Here is a 14,533-nt window from a genome sequence, read left to right as displayed (position 1 = left end):
CTCGGCTGGTGGAGCACTGAAGCACTTCTAAGCTGAAGTTGGTGGATTCAATTCTGGATCAATCTGGAGTATTTAAAGGTGCTCATGTACACCTGCAGCTTAGTTACTTCCGGTGAACTGTTGTCTAATGTTTTCAGCTACTGGAGCACTGTTTCTTTATAGGTCTCATTCCTTTCATTTCCATGTCTGAAGCAGAATTTAGCAGCAAGGACACCGCTGGTATTGGCAGCCTATAGATCAACTTGGTAACACGACTAACTCATGTTTGAGCAGATTAGCAGATGTTTCTTATTCTGAATGTCTCAGTACTCACAAAAGATATCTTGCAATGCACAAAAGAATTTCCGTGTCATTGAGTTATCCTTGCATTTGGATACACCAACATGCAAACAGTTGAAAGACATGCAGGTGGTACATCCTGGGTGCAGTTCTTCCTTTACCTCAGTTGATGGCAGATGTAATTCATACTTCCATCTTGTAAGCTTTGTACTTTCTAGAGAGCAAGGTAGTGGAGTTGTTCTGAGGAAACTATTACATCACTGAAGTCTCGGAGGAAAATGTTGGTGTCCATAAAGCTTAAAGCATCCATCATTCTGTTTTGTTCTTTTTACATTGGAACCACACTCCTACAGATGTAAGGTGGAGCTATGCCTAACGGTGGATAGAGTTTGCTTGCAGGAGTTAGCTTGCAGATATCTAGTTACTATTCTGTTTTAATGGGGGCTGTATCTACTTGTTTGGCATGACAAGATGCATTCCACACAGGTGCTACATCTTCTCCTGCTGAAAAACAGATGTCCTGAGTGTAAATGGCTGAACATTCCATCCACTACCTGTCAGCTTACAAATTATGTTATTATGAATGTACACCTTTTGCTCTACCGAAACAGTGATGTTTAGAGGTGCTAACACACTTCCTTTTGGAAGTCCATTCTTCTATCCCTTCCATCTGCTGTTTTGTCTTGAAGAGTAATAAAGAAACTCCTGTTCTGAAGGAAGATTTGAATGAAGGACTTAAGGTAGACGTCCTCAGCTGATAAATCTTCTGTAAGAGCATTTGACGTTCTGCAGTGTCATAAGTTGTAAATAAATGGACAAAAGGTACTCCAGTTATGTTATTTTCAAATTCATCTTAAATGTGTTGTGTCAGATTAAGAATTCTGCTCCTGCGGTGATGACCTAGATATTAGGCCCCTTTAAACAACAGGCATCACCATCATAATCAATTCTGCTGCTGCAGCAAGAATTTCCAAATCTGAAACCTGCTTGCTCTTTTATGAAGCATTCCTCCCAGCATTTTGAATATATGACAGGAAGGAATGATATTGATCTGAAGTTCTTAAGATTGGTAGCTCCCCCTCCACAGTTTTAATAGAGCTTTAACCTGTACATTTCTCCAGATCTTTGTGATTCTCAGGTTGGTGCAGCAATATTTTGTTAGTTCTAACAGCCATTTTAAGATTTTGGGCTTGAAATTATTTTTTTCAATCCTCAGTCTGCAGCTTTATTTGGATTTGAAGTCCTTATGGTCTGGTTCAGTTTTCTATTGTAAATTGAGTCTGAAGGTAGTTTCTCTCATGTAGAGTATCTCTGCTTACTCAGAATCTGTTCTTTATAGTAGCAGATTTTTCCATTCTGGAGCAGCTGACTTGCTACTTGGTTAGCAGTAACTTGAGAAGTTCTTTTCAAAACTGAGGGGTCTCCATTCAAGTTCTTCAGAGCAGTCCATGCATGTCTGCTATTCTGCTTAATGTCAAGATTCTCCACCAGATTACACCATCTCTTGTCTTCAGATAATGCATTCATTCATATTTCTCCAGCCTCAGTAGTGTCCTTCAAGAAAAAATAAGTGTGATACAGTTCTTGATAATGATCTAGAAGTGGTTTATTGAATTAGTATCAGCCAATAGCAGTGTTCCTTCAACTGCCTTCTTTGAAAAATGTCTGTAGTTTAATGCTATTTTACTATAAAAGTAAGGTTACTTTGTAGGGCAGGTTGGTGGTTCCTCACAGTGGCAATGAAGACTCTCTCTCCTACATGTCATATGATGTAAGATGTAAAATCTTGTATCTCAAGTTATATTATTACCATACAGGCAACTATATCAAACTTCTTTCAAGATCACCAGGAAACCAACCATGTACCATAATTTATTTTTACTTTTATGCTCATATCAAACATAATGAGCCTCCGTGGCTCAGACAGAAGCGCGTCGGCCTCTCACCGCTGGATATCATTGTTCAAATCCCGGTCACTCCATGTGAGATTTGTGCTGGACAAAGCAGAGGCAGGACAGGTTTTTCTCTGGGTACTCCAGTTTTCCCTGTCATCTTTCAATCCAGCAACACACTCATTTTTATTTTTTCATAGCATCTGTCAGTCATTAATAAATCACTTTTGGAGTGGCAACCCCATTGTACTAATAGCCTATATACGGTTCATTCATTACATCCCTCACCTGGTCAATAACTGAAAAACAGGTTGTAGGTTTTCATTTTCATCAAACACTATATACATATTAGAAAGACATCTTTTTTTGGTATTTTTATGATAATGTTCTAATTACGGTGTTACATAAAATGTTGGAAGGTCAGATGGGTGGATTGGATTACAAATGAAGAGATAATGAAGTTGTTGAGAGGAGAATGATATGGAAAATTTGACTAGAAGGAGAAATCGTGAGATATGGAGGACTTGTTCCGTTAGTTTTTGTGGGAAGTGTAGGTGGTAAGAATGATAAGGGTAGACCAAGGTATGAATGTGACAAGAGAGATTAGAATAGACATAGGATGTAGTAGTTTGGTAAAAAATGAATAGGTTTGTACAGGATATGGTGGCATGGAAGGCTGCATGATACAAAACTAAACACAAACAACAATAACATAATAAAGACCTTAAATATACATGCTTCATCTTCATGAAAAATTATTTATTTATTAAACAACATACAGAAACTACTATGCAGAAAATCACATGTACTGCAGTATATACAGTCGAACCTGCCCTATTCAGCGGACATCTCGCTATACGGACACTATTCCTCAGAACCAATATTATTTACATAAGGCATGTGTTTTAATAAGCCTCATTTAAGTGGACACCTTGAATTCCGGACAGCGGGCATCACCATTAGTCTCGGCCACTTGTCTTAAACAGACACTTACACAGGGCTATGTCATCCCATATCTTAAAATCATTCTGTAAACATACAGGAATTCCTGTTGAATGTTTGTACTATTTTGTGCCCAAGGAAAACAGCAAGAAATGTACATAGGAATGTTGTAGTGGCCGAAAAGTTAATTGTTCTGTACAGGACTCTTTCCAGACCTTTCGTTGGGGTTGTGTTGTGTTCTAATTAGTGTACATTCTGATAATTCTAGTTGCCTGGGAATGTGTGAGTGACTATGTCATCAATATAGTTCTGCACCATCAGCAACAGTTTTGAAGTGTCATTTGATTTCAATTTTGGATCTGTTGTTCAGACTTTTGTAATTTGAGACATACCAGATTGTTTAATTTATTATGTGTTGTACGTGAGCATATATTTTTCCAGTTGGATCGTGGCTGAAGATGACCCAGTGTATATGGGGTCAAAACTAGTCCCAATTATATAGACACTATACAAGTCAATGGTATTGAATAGGTGGACCCCTCTCTACCCTTGATAGTGGTTCAAGTGTGTTCAAGCAAAGAAACTGTGATTGAGTGGGCCAATATTGCAAGAAAAAGCGTGAGAAATCGTAAATAACCTCTAAGTTGAGGTTAATTGAATAAAGAACTTGATCATCACGCTGGGTCATTATTCCTTTTTTGAGAATACCGCTGTAAGAAAAATGTGCTAAATTTGTACATTCAGCGAATGATTACTTCCCGAAGCTGTAATGAATGTAAAGGCTGTAAAATCACTTGTAATATCTCCTAGGCAAAAATGTAATTAGAAATTATTTAGAATAATCAAAATAAATATGTATGCCTATATTTAAGGTGGATGTTCTTTGCCGTTAAATGGTTTGATTAATTTTTACAACTTTGTTTTAGCAGATACCTCTCGTAATGGACATTTTTCCACGGAACCGACTATGTCCGCAGAAGAGAGGTTCAACTGTATATACATTTTAATTCAGACATAAGTTTGCCTAACTGAAATCTGCGACAGCTTTCAACATTGTATAAATTAAATATTTTTAAACAAGTCATAAAAATTGTCACAAAACTTTTATTGATATTTTCATCAGAGATAAAGCAAATTAAAGCAAGATAAAGCGATTTACCCGCGGATCTGCCTGCATCAATCAGGTTTTGTGAATCCAAGCGATTGCGTCACTAACTGAAGTAAACTGGAAAAGTGTACCAGTTCTAGTTATTGCAGTGAAATTGATTTGAATGAACTTTGAGTAAACCTTGAATGTCAGAGGTTAGATGAAATCTTCTGAGATATAATACTTCCAATGCTGACTAATGTGAATATACATAGCTGATTTTGTTTGTGTTTGTTTTATTTGTCACTCAAAGATGAATGATAATATTTCCCAAAAATATCAAAATAGGAATGGTAAGCTCACCGGACAAAAAAATAGTCACCCCCCCTGGAGAAATCATTACAAGCATCATATAATACCGTGTAACTCCACCTCTGGACTTGATAACCGCCTGGATTCAGTTAGGAAGTGAGTCCACAAGCTTCTGCAGGTATGTCGCATTCAGGTTAAGCCTCGCTGAGGATTTAATCACGCAATTCCACCAAATTGTGGGGATGATATCAGCATTTTATCTGATGTTTCAACAAGTCCCACAGATTATCGATAGGGTTCAAGTCTGGTAATTTTGCAGGCCAGTCGAGATGGTAACAGCGTGTGGGAGTGTTCATAAAATGTCAGGTATGCGTCCAACCCGATGAACTTTCCTATTCTCATCTTGAAAAATTGTGGTATCAATAACATACTCCTCATGCAGTTACTGACTGAAAGGCAATACCTGATCATCCAGAATGTTTAATGCTGGTTAATGTTAGTGGTCACCACAATGAGTGGGCCCAATCCATGATACGAAAAACACTCCCAAAACATCACAGACCCACATGCAACTTGAACCTGACCTTGCACACATCCAGGATGAAATGCTCCAGTTGGCCTTTGGTGCACTCGATGACATGTGTCATTAGAATACAGGCAAAAATGTGATTCGTTACACCACATTACGTTCTGCCATTCAGCTACTGTCCATGTTTGATGGTTTCTAGCCCATTGAAGATGCACAGCCTTATGTGCCTGTGTGAGCAATGGCCTCTTGCGAGGTGACCGACTCCAGATGTTCGTTAGATGCAGTTTCCGTCGCAATGTTCTCTCGCTAACAGGTAAGGATGGACCTTCATTCACTGACTCAGCAATCCCTGTCAGGTTAGGAAGTGATTTTGATTCACATGCTGTGAAACACATCTCTAGTCCCTCTCAGTCAGGATTCTTTCTGACCATAATTCTGACGTCATATTTCATTGTCACGTGTAGTACACCACTGCTTATAGACACGTTGAACAGTCCACTGCAAAACACCAACAAATCCACCAACTTCACGTACCGTACGGCCATGGGCACAGCCAAACACGATTGCCCCTTTTTGCCACTCTGTCACATCCTTACTTTCCCATGTTGACTCAGTGTCCACTTGCAACATCATCTCACTGATCGCTACTGCCTTATGCTCATGTAGAGGCAGTGCGCATGCGGTTGAGCACAGAACTTGTTCGCAGAGCCATCTGTACAGGCTTGACGATCCGTCTGTGCATGTGCACAAGAGTGACTATTTTTTTGTCTGGAGAGATTATTATTTGCAGTTTAATAATACGAGCTTCTGTCCTCATTTCCACTTGCATGGATGTAAACAGAGATTTGCTAATTAATTATGTTCACAGGTTCTAAGACATGGAAGGATCTAGCTATTTAGTTGATGGCTTCCTTTTTATAGAACACCAGCATTTGCCTGGTGTGAAAATGGGAAACCACGGAAAACCATTTTCAGGGCTGCCGACAGTGGGGTTCGAACCCACTATCTCCCGGATGCAAGCTCACAGCTGCACGGCCAACTCGCCCCATCACACATAGTTTGAGGATATCTTTAATGCTTTATAAGCAGCATTACATTGAGTCTCAGGAATGTTCTTCCATACCTAGCACAGTGTTTTTACTCTTAAGAAATGTAAAAGCTATCCTTGCGAGCGATCTTTTAAAGATGTGTATGTGGCCCACAGAACTTGTTAGTAGAATTCTTTACGCTTTACAATTCTTACAGATGTAGTTTGTGGATATCTTTAACAGTTGAGGCAGATCAAGAAAATGTTTGTGTGCCATCACTTCCCTCAACTGGTTTCACAGAAACTGTTACTGTTCAGGTTCTTTTCATCACATTTCAATATTTAATATGCAAAAACCTTCCCATGGAGATCCTCTAAGCAACAGCAAAAATCACACAAAAATCTGTCCTGCGGTTCTCGAGTTATAAAGGTTTTTGGACAGCATTAAGCCAAGCCTCACAAATTCTCTTTCTGTAAGCTGTGAGTGGCTCTACTGTTAACAAACATGAAATTTCTCTTGTAGTAGGTGACTTTTTAGAGATAGATATGTGCATATAGCTTGTGGATATCTTTAATGGTTTAGGCAGTATAAGCCAATAAAACTGTCACCTGGCATCATTTTCTTTGAGCTGTTTCTCAGAAATTGTCACTGCTCAGCTTCTTTTCACCATAGTTCAATATTTTATAATGGAAACCTTCCTCGGGAGATCCTCTGGGCAACAGTGAAAACTATCGAAATCTCCTAAGTGGTTCTTGAGTTACGGAATGTACTTCCTGTATCTAGCACACAATTTTTACTGTTAACTAACAAAAAAACTGGTTGAACTTTTACAGACAAGAATGGGGTCCCTTTTTGTGGTTTTTTGTTTTGTTTTCGTTTTTATCATCATCATCATCATCCTAAACCATCTCCAGTTTCCCGGGTGTGGTATATGAGCCTCCTCCATCTTATCCTGTCCTTGTACCATTCTTCCTCCACCAACTTGTCCCAATCATGACCTCTCAGCAACACATCACTCTTAATTAAATCTATCCATTTCCTTCGTCGCCTTCCCACGGGTCGTCTTCCTTCTACCTTTCTGTCAAATTCCTTCCTTGCAGTTCTGTTTACTGGTATCCTCTTCATGTGACCAAACCACTTCAGTCTTGATATCTGAATCTTGTTGAGGAGAGAATCATCTATTCCTACTTCTTCTCTAATTTTCTCATTCCTAAACTTGTCTTTCCTGGTTTTCTGAATCATAGTGCGTAGGAATTTCATTTCAGCTGCCTGAAGTTTGGAATTATCTCTATTGTTTAGTGTTGTGGTTTCGAGACTGTATGTAAGAATTGGTGTATTTGCTCATCCCATAGCAGGTGTCTTACCTGGTGGTAAAATTGTGTTGCCTTATTGATTCGATTGTTCACCTCATGTTTTGCTAGGTTGTCATTTGATATAACGCTACCCAAGTATTTGAAAACTGGAACACTGTCCAGTTGAGCTTCATTTAACATGACTCTTGGTTCTGCTCCTTCCCCATACACTTTCATCACCACCGTCTTGGTCTTGCTAATGTTTAAACCATATTTCTTAACTCCTCATTCCAGCTTTGTATTCTCTCTCCCAATTCCTCTTCTGAGTCACTCCAGATCGCAACATCATCTGCAAATGTGAAGGTTTTGATATCTCCATGTTCTTTCCTTTTAATAGATTTCATTACTACATCCATTACAATAATAAATAGAGGTGGTGACAATGAGCTGCCCTGCTGCACTCCTCTCTTTGTTTCAAACCAGTCCGACAAACCACATCCTACTTGAATACAGCTTCTGTTCTCACTATACAACATTTTCACTTTGTCTATGAGGCTGTCTCGCACTTGAAGTTCTTTCATGCATTGCCAAATTCTTTCCCTTGGTACACTATCGTATGCTTTCTCAGTGTCCAAAAATATTAGAAATAAAGGCTTGTTCTTCTCCCAGTATTTTTCCATTAGCATCCTAATTTCAAATATAAGGTCTGTAGTTGACCTTCCTGGCCTGAAACCACACTGTTCTTCTTCCAAAATTGGTTCAACAATATCTCTGATTCTGGTCTCTATTATTTTTTCCAATATTTTCAGGACATGAGACAGTAGTGTGATACCACGGTAATTAATACATTTTTGTCGACTTCCTTTCTTGAACAGAGGTACAATGATGCCCATCTTCCAGTCCTCAGGAATAATATTTTCCTCCCATATCTTGTTGAGCAGTCTGTAGAGCCATTGGATTCCTGGAATTCCTGCTGCTTTCAGCGTATCTGCACTTAGTTCATCTATGCCCACTGCCTTTCCTTTCTTCATGCTCTTGAGGGCATTTTCAACCTCAAGCCATGTAATTGGTGGTTCAGTTGTGGTTCCTCGACTTGGCTCTCCTCTATCCATTGTTATGTTTTCTGTATCTCCATTCAGCAGCTTTTCAAAATAGATCTTGAGTTCTTGTTTAATTTCTCCCTCTTCTTCTGCCAGAGTTCCATCATCACATTCTATTGCTTTTATGGTCTCTTGATCCCTTCGCTTGTTTTTCACTACTCTAAATAGCAATTTCATATTTCCTCTGTCCTCTTCCAGTTTGTCTGCAAACTCTTCCATTTCTTCTCTTTTTCTTCCCTTACAATGTTCTTTACAGCAAGTTTCTTGTTCCTGTATACTCCTTGAAGTCTTTGTATTTCTTGTTCATTTTGTTCTTTTCCCTGTTTTTGTTTTTCCTTGTCCAGTGCCTTTTTTATTTGGTTTCTTTCTTTCACCGCTGTTTTCACTCTATCATTCCACCATGGTGTCTAGAACTTGTAACTCCACATAGGTTTTTGGCTTCTCCCACAAAGGTGTTTTTGAAGGCCTTCCATTCTTCATTAACGCTGGTTACTTCACATTTCGGCAAACTCTGTTGAATCCTTAGTTTGTATTCTTCCTTTATTTGGACTTCTTGCCACTTCCAAGTTTTAACCCTTGGTTTTTTCGTAATAAGTTTCTGCGTTTCATTTGTCTTATGTTTGAAGTCTACTACCAACAATCTGTGGTCACTGTCCATGCTTTCATTAGGGATGACCTTTACATCTGTGATGTACCTGCCACCATCTTTATTTGTGATTACATAGTCAATCAGTGTTCTATACTGGCCATCCCAACTGTACCTTGTTATTCTGTGACTGTCTCTTTTTTTGATGAATGTATTTTTGATTATAAGATCATTTCTTCTGCACAGATCTAATAGTTGTTCTCCTTCTGGGTTCCTTTGTCCAAATCCATGTGGACCAATGATGTTCTCGGAACCCAAGTCTGTCTACCCCAACTTGTGCATTTAGATCTCCAATAATAATAACATTTTCCTCATTAACTGTATCTTCCAGGTCTTGCCGAAATTTCTCTTTGTCTTCCTCACTGCAGCCTGTCTGTGGGGCATACACTTGTATGATGGTGCACTTAGTGTTCTCCAGTTTCATGAACATTTTAATGATTCTATCACTTTTGCAGATAACTTCAGCTGTAGCATCAGTCCCTTCGTTAATTAAGAATCCAACACCATTTTTCGCTACCTTCTCCTGTCCACTCCAGTATAATTTATAACCTCCATGACGTGTCTTACTTCCAATCCCTTTCCATTTGGTCTCACTTAATCCCAATATTTATATTTTTCTTCTATCCATCATGTCTAGGAGTTCTTCTAACTTTCCAGTTAATGATAGAATGTTCATAGTTCCAATTCGGTATTTGGGTCTCTTTTTTATTTGGGGTTTCCTTTCAGAACATTAATACCAATATAAATGGTCCGTTATTGGACATTATAAATTTTCCAGCTAACTCATTCTTGGTTGCCAGCATTTCGCCCTCGTGTGCTAGGGTGGGCTCATCAGTTGGTACCTAGCACACCTACCAATACGCTGGCTGGTGCATACCGTGGAGGCCACTGCGTAGGCTAACTGGAGCCACCGGCAGTGCTAATGCACTAAGAGACTTGGTCTCATTATCAAAAGTTGATGCCTGCTTGGCCATCAGATTATATAGATGTTAATTCCCATAGGGAATCTGAAATACTTGTCCTGAATGAGTAAATTTATAATACCAATATAAATGGTCCGTTATTGGACATTATAAATTTTCCAGCTAACTCATTCTTGGTTGCCAGCGTTTCGCCCTCGTGTGCTCATCAGTTGGTACCTAGCACACCTACCAATACGCTGGCTACTGCATACCGTGGAGGCCACTGCGTAGGCTAAGAGCCACCGGCAGTGCCAATGCACTAAGAGACTTGGTCTCATTATCAAAAATTGATGCCTGCTTGGCCATCAGATGATATAGATGTTAATTCCCATAGGGAATCTGAAATACTTGTCCTGAATGAGTAAATTTATAATACCAATATAAATGGTCCGTTATTGGACATTATAAATTTTCCAGCTAACTCATTCTTGGTTGCCAGTGTTTCGCCCTCGTGTGCTAGGGTGGGCTCATCAGTTGGTACCTAGCACACCTATCGTCATAAAAGGAAAGAAAAATTCCACCTAATCAATACATTTATTTTCTTGTAAAGTATTACAATCTAGGACCGGTTTCGACCCTTCATAGGTCATCCTCAGCTATATCAGAATCACATTTGCATTTCTATCTTATACCTCTGAAAGACCTTCATGATGTATTGTTTCATAATTTTCAGTGAAAACTTATCTTAAAAACTTACAAATTTCTAAGCGTTGTGTTAAAATTAAAAATTAAAATTACAAAACTTTGTCTATTATATACATGCCCTTTGGCTGAAATTCATAAATCAAGACCTAGCACACCTACCAATACGCTGGCTAGTGCATACCATGGAGGCCACTGCGTAGGCTAACTGGAGCCACCGGCAGTGCCAATGCACTAAGAGACTTGGTCTCATTATCAAAAATTGATGCCTGCTTGGCCATCAGATGATATAGATGTTAATTCCCATAGGGAATCTGAAATACTTGTCCTGAATGAGTAAATTTATAATACCAATATAAATGGTCCGTTATTGGACATTATAAATTTTCCAGCTAACTCATTCTTGGTTGCCAGCGTTTCGCCCTCGTGTGCTAGGGTGGGCTCATCAGTTGGTACCTAGCACACCTACCTACGCAGTGACCTCCACGGTATGCACTAGCCAGCGTATTGGTAGGTGTGCTAGGTACCAACTGATGAGCCCACCCTAGCACACGAGGGCGAAACGCTGGCAACCAAGAATGAGTTAGCTGGAAAATTTTATAATGTCCAATAACGGACCATTTATATTGGTATTATAAATTTACTCATTCAGGACAAGTATTTCAGATTCCCTATGGGAATTAACATCTATATCGTTTCAGAACATTGTATATCATCAGCCTTACGGTCATCATACTTTACAATTGTCTGAGAGGACGTGTCAGTCCGGTCTATAATATTCTTTCTGAGGCTCTTTTTCTTATTGAAAGCGACTGTACTCGGTACTCTCCTGCTGACTTGCTAGGCCTAACGCATAAGAGGATTTTCTTTCATGGTTTACTCCCTTAGCCTTTGAGGATGCCTTCCTCGTCCTACAAAGCAGTAGGTTCCATCTGTACACCCCAGAAGGATGGGTTGCCTCTTCCGCCATCTCCACCGTACCGAAGTCCATCTTCTCCGCCGTAGATGCCATTGAGGTCTTCACCCTTAACCCAGGGCAAGGGCCCTCCATATTTATGACCCCTGGAGAAAGGGTGTCCCAGTATTTTAAAATCCCCAGGAATTGGGCTACCTGTTGGTCCACAGGTTGTATTGGTTATTTCAACTAGCCCTACATACTGTAGGGGCCCCCTATCTGCCACCTGGGGACGCGCTCTGTAGGGGTCAGGTTCCCCTGGTTACTTATTGGAAGTTAACCCCACCCACAAGGAGTAAGGTTATTTGCAGAGTTGTTTGTTTTTTAATAGACCATAATTTGCTGTGCAATTGTTACGCAGAATAGTTTGTGTATATCTTTAATGATTCAGGCTGCAAAAGTTGAGAAATTGTTCATGTGCTGTCACTTAGAGTTCTTTCACATAAACTGCTACTGTTTGGCTTCCTTTTATCAGAGTTCAGTTATTATAATAATTATTATCATCATTATCATATGGCATTTATGGGCATAGTAGGCATAATAATATACAATATATATAACAGGTTAACTATATACCAACATAATTAAACTGGAATGTCCAGCTTCAATAACCAGTCCACTGCATGTGATATCACTTCATGCAGAACATGTAATCCATCCTTAAAGCCTGACAGTGGACAGTTCTCAACAATAGGAAGCAATGATTGTTCTTCAGTACTACACTCCCATGCAGCACTTTCACAATAACCCCAATTTTTCATCATTTATTTTCATCTACCATGGCTCGACGTGGTTGAGTTTTCACCACTTGTGTCGAGGTAGATGGAAACCTGCTAATGGGTCCTTGAACAGAAAGACATTGGTGGGTGGACATTGTTCCCATTACTGTCTCCATTCTGCTGTTGCATTGAATATGTCAAGTGTAAATAGATCAGTCCAAAGTGGGTCGCGAGATTTTAACCGCATCACTGGTGGATCTTGTAAGGCATTGTAAAAGAGTGGATTTCTGTGTGTTAGGATCATCTTGAGCAGCTGTGTTTTTACTGGTTTTCTTTCTGTTAGAACATGCAGCCACTAAATAGACATGGACCTCACTGTGACAATAGCAACTTTCATGGCTTCATTTCTGGTTGAATGCAGACTGTTTACTCTCATAGGAACACAATTCCCACCAGCTGAGGATGCAAGAAAGAGTGAAGCAGTGCGAAAAGTGTTTGCATATGCACCCCAGTTGCTCCCTGCTATTTTATTAATCAGATTTACACTTGTACTCAAGTTTCTTTGAACGACAAGGAGCGGTCCAGTGTGACTCTCATATATTTGGGGAAGAAGTTGTGAGAGACTTCAGTTCCATTAAAAAACCCATGCAGCTATGATTAGCTTCCATATTATGCAGGTGGAAGGCAATTACTTCTGCTTTACTTGGATTTGGCTGGAGTCCATTTGTGGAAATTGTCACACATTGTAGCTAAGTATATCCGCACTGTGTGACAAATCCGTACTGGCCGTGCGCGTAGAGGCGCGCGGCTGTGAGCTTGCATCCGGGAGATAGTGGGTTCGAATCCCACTGTCGGCAGCCCTGAAGGTGGTTTTCCGTGGTTTCCCATTTTCACACCAGGCAAATGCTGGGGCTGTACCTTAATTAAGGCCATGGCCGCTTCCTTCCAACTCCTAGGCCTTTCCTCTCCCATCGTCGCCGTAAGACCTATCTGTGTCGGTGCGACGTAAAGCCCCTAGCAAAAAAAAAATCCGTACTGTGAGTAATTAAAGCAAGACCGTCTGCAAACTATATTTTCTTTTTCTTTGAAGTAGTTCATGGCAGATCATGGATGTACAAGTTGAATAGAGTGGGAGCTAATACTGATCCTTGAGATAAACCATTATTTAGAGATCTCCATCTGCTTCTTTCACCCTTCAGAGTCCGGCTCCATGGCTAAGTGGTTAGCGTGCTGGCCTTTGGTCACAGGTGTCCCGGGTTCGATTCCCGGCAGGGTCGGGAAATTTAACCATCGTTGGTTAAATTCGCTGGCATGGGGGCTGGGTGTAGGTGCTGTCTTCTTCATCATTTCATCCTCATCACGACGCGCAGGTCACCTACGGGCGTCAAATAAAAAGACCTGCACATGGCAAGCCAAACATGTCCTCGGATACTTCCGGCACTAAAAGCCATATGCCATTTCATTTTTCATTTCACCATTCAGAAATACAACAAGAAAGCATTTGGATAACATGTTGTTTAGTAATCATGCTAGCTTCCCACCTGAACAAACTTGAGCAGCACTTGCTCTCTCCAGACCGTGTCGTAGGCTGATGTAAGGTCAACAGAAGCGTCAGCAGGCTTCAGTCTTTTCTGGAACCTTGCTTCAGTCTCTGTTGCCAGTGTTAATACTTGATCGCAAAAAATGGTGATTCTTTCTGAAACCCCCTTTTTTGACAGGAATGCCAGACACCCCAGAATAAGATATAAAATTGCAGTAGCATCCTCCCAGCAAGGTTATGAGTTACGTGAAGAAGTAGCCTACATTGCTGACAGTGGAAGTAACCAGAGAATAGACATAATTGAAGGGTCGGCGGGAAAAACGCTTTCAGTCCATTCAGCACAATTTTTCAGGAGACAAAAAACAAAGTTTGTCTTCAAAAATAATGTTTCATTACTTTGTTATTAACTTGATTTTAATTTTATATCATGACTCACATTACATAAAACTGAAAACAAACCATTTGTGTCAGGAATGTTAAAATGGGCTTTGGAAAAAAAGTTTCTTTGCACCTCTAACTGCACTCCCTTGTCATTGGGGCAGGATTATGAAACAAAACCCAGTTCTAGTGTGAGTATCAGTGTATAAAGTGTGTAAGGTATATAAAAA

At 39.9% G+C, this 14,533-nt stretch overlaps 1 protein-coding gene across 4 annotated transcripts in view; it reads left to right on the top strand.

Moving 5' to 3' along the window:
* LOC136873999 (phosducin-like protein) overlaps positions 1-14,533 on the top strand; it is a 30,839-nt gene that overhangs the window by 10,136 nt on the left and 6,170 nt on the right. The window contains exon 2 of one of the 4 annotated variants that reach the window (XM_067147444.2): positions 4,043-4,457. The exons of 1 other annotated variant lie outside the window; for it this stretch is intronic. The gene's annotated coding sequence lies outside the window, so the exon portion shown is untranslated. 2 more of the 4 variants (XM_067147443.2, XM_067147442.2) reach the window with 2 other exon arrangements.

Source organism: Anabrus simplex, chromosome 5 (assembly GCF_040414725.1).
Source record: "Anabrus simplex isolate iqAnaSimp1 chromosome 5, ASM4041472v1, whole genome shotgun sequence".
Lineage (NCBI taxonomy): Eukaryota > Metazoa > Arthropoda > Insecta > Orthoptera > Tettigoniidae > Anabrus > Anabrus simplex.
This window is presented reverse-complemented; position numbering and strand designations above follow the sequence as displayed.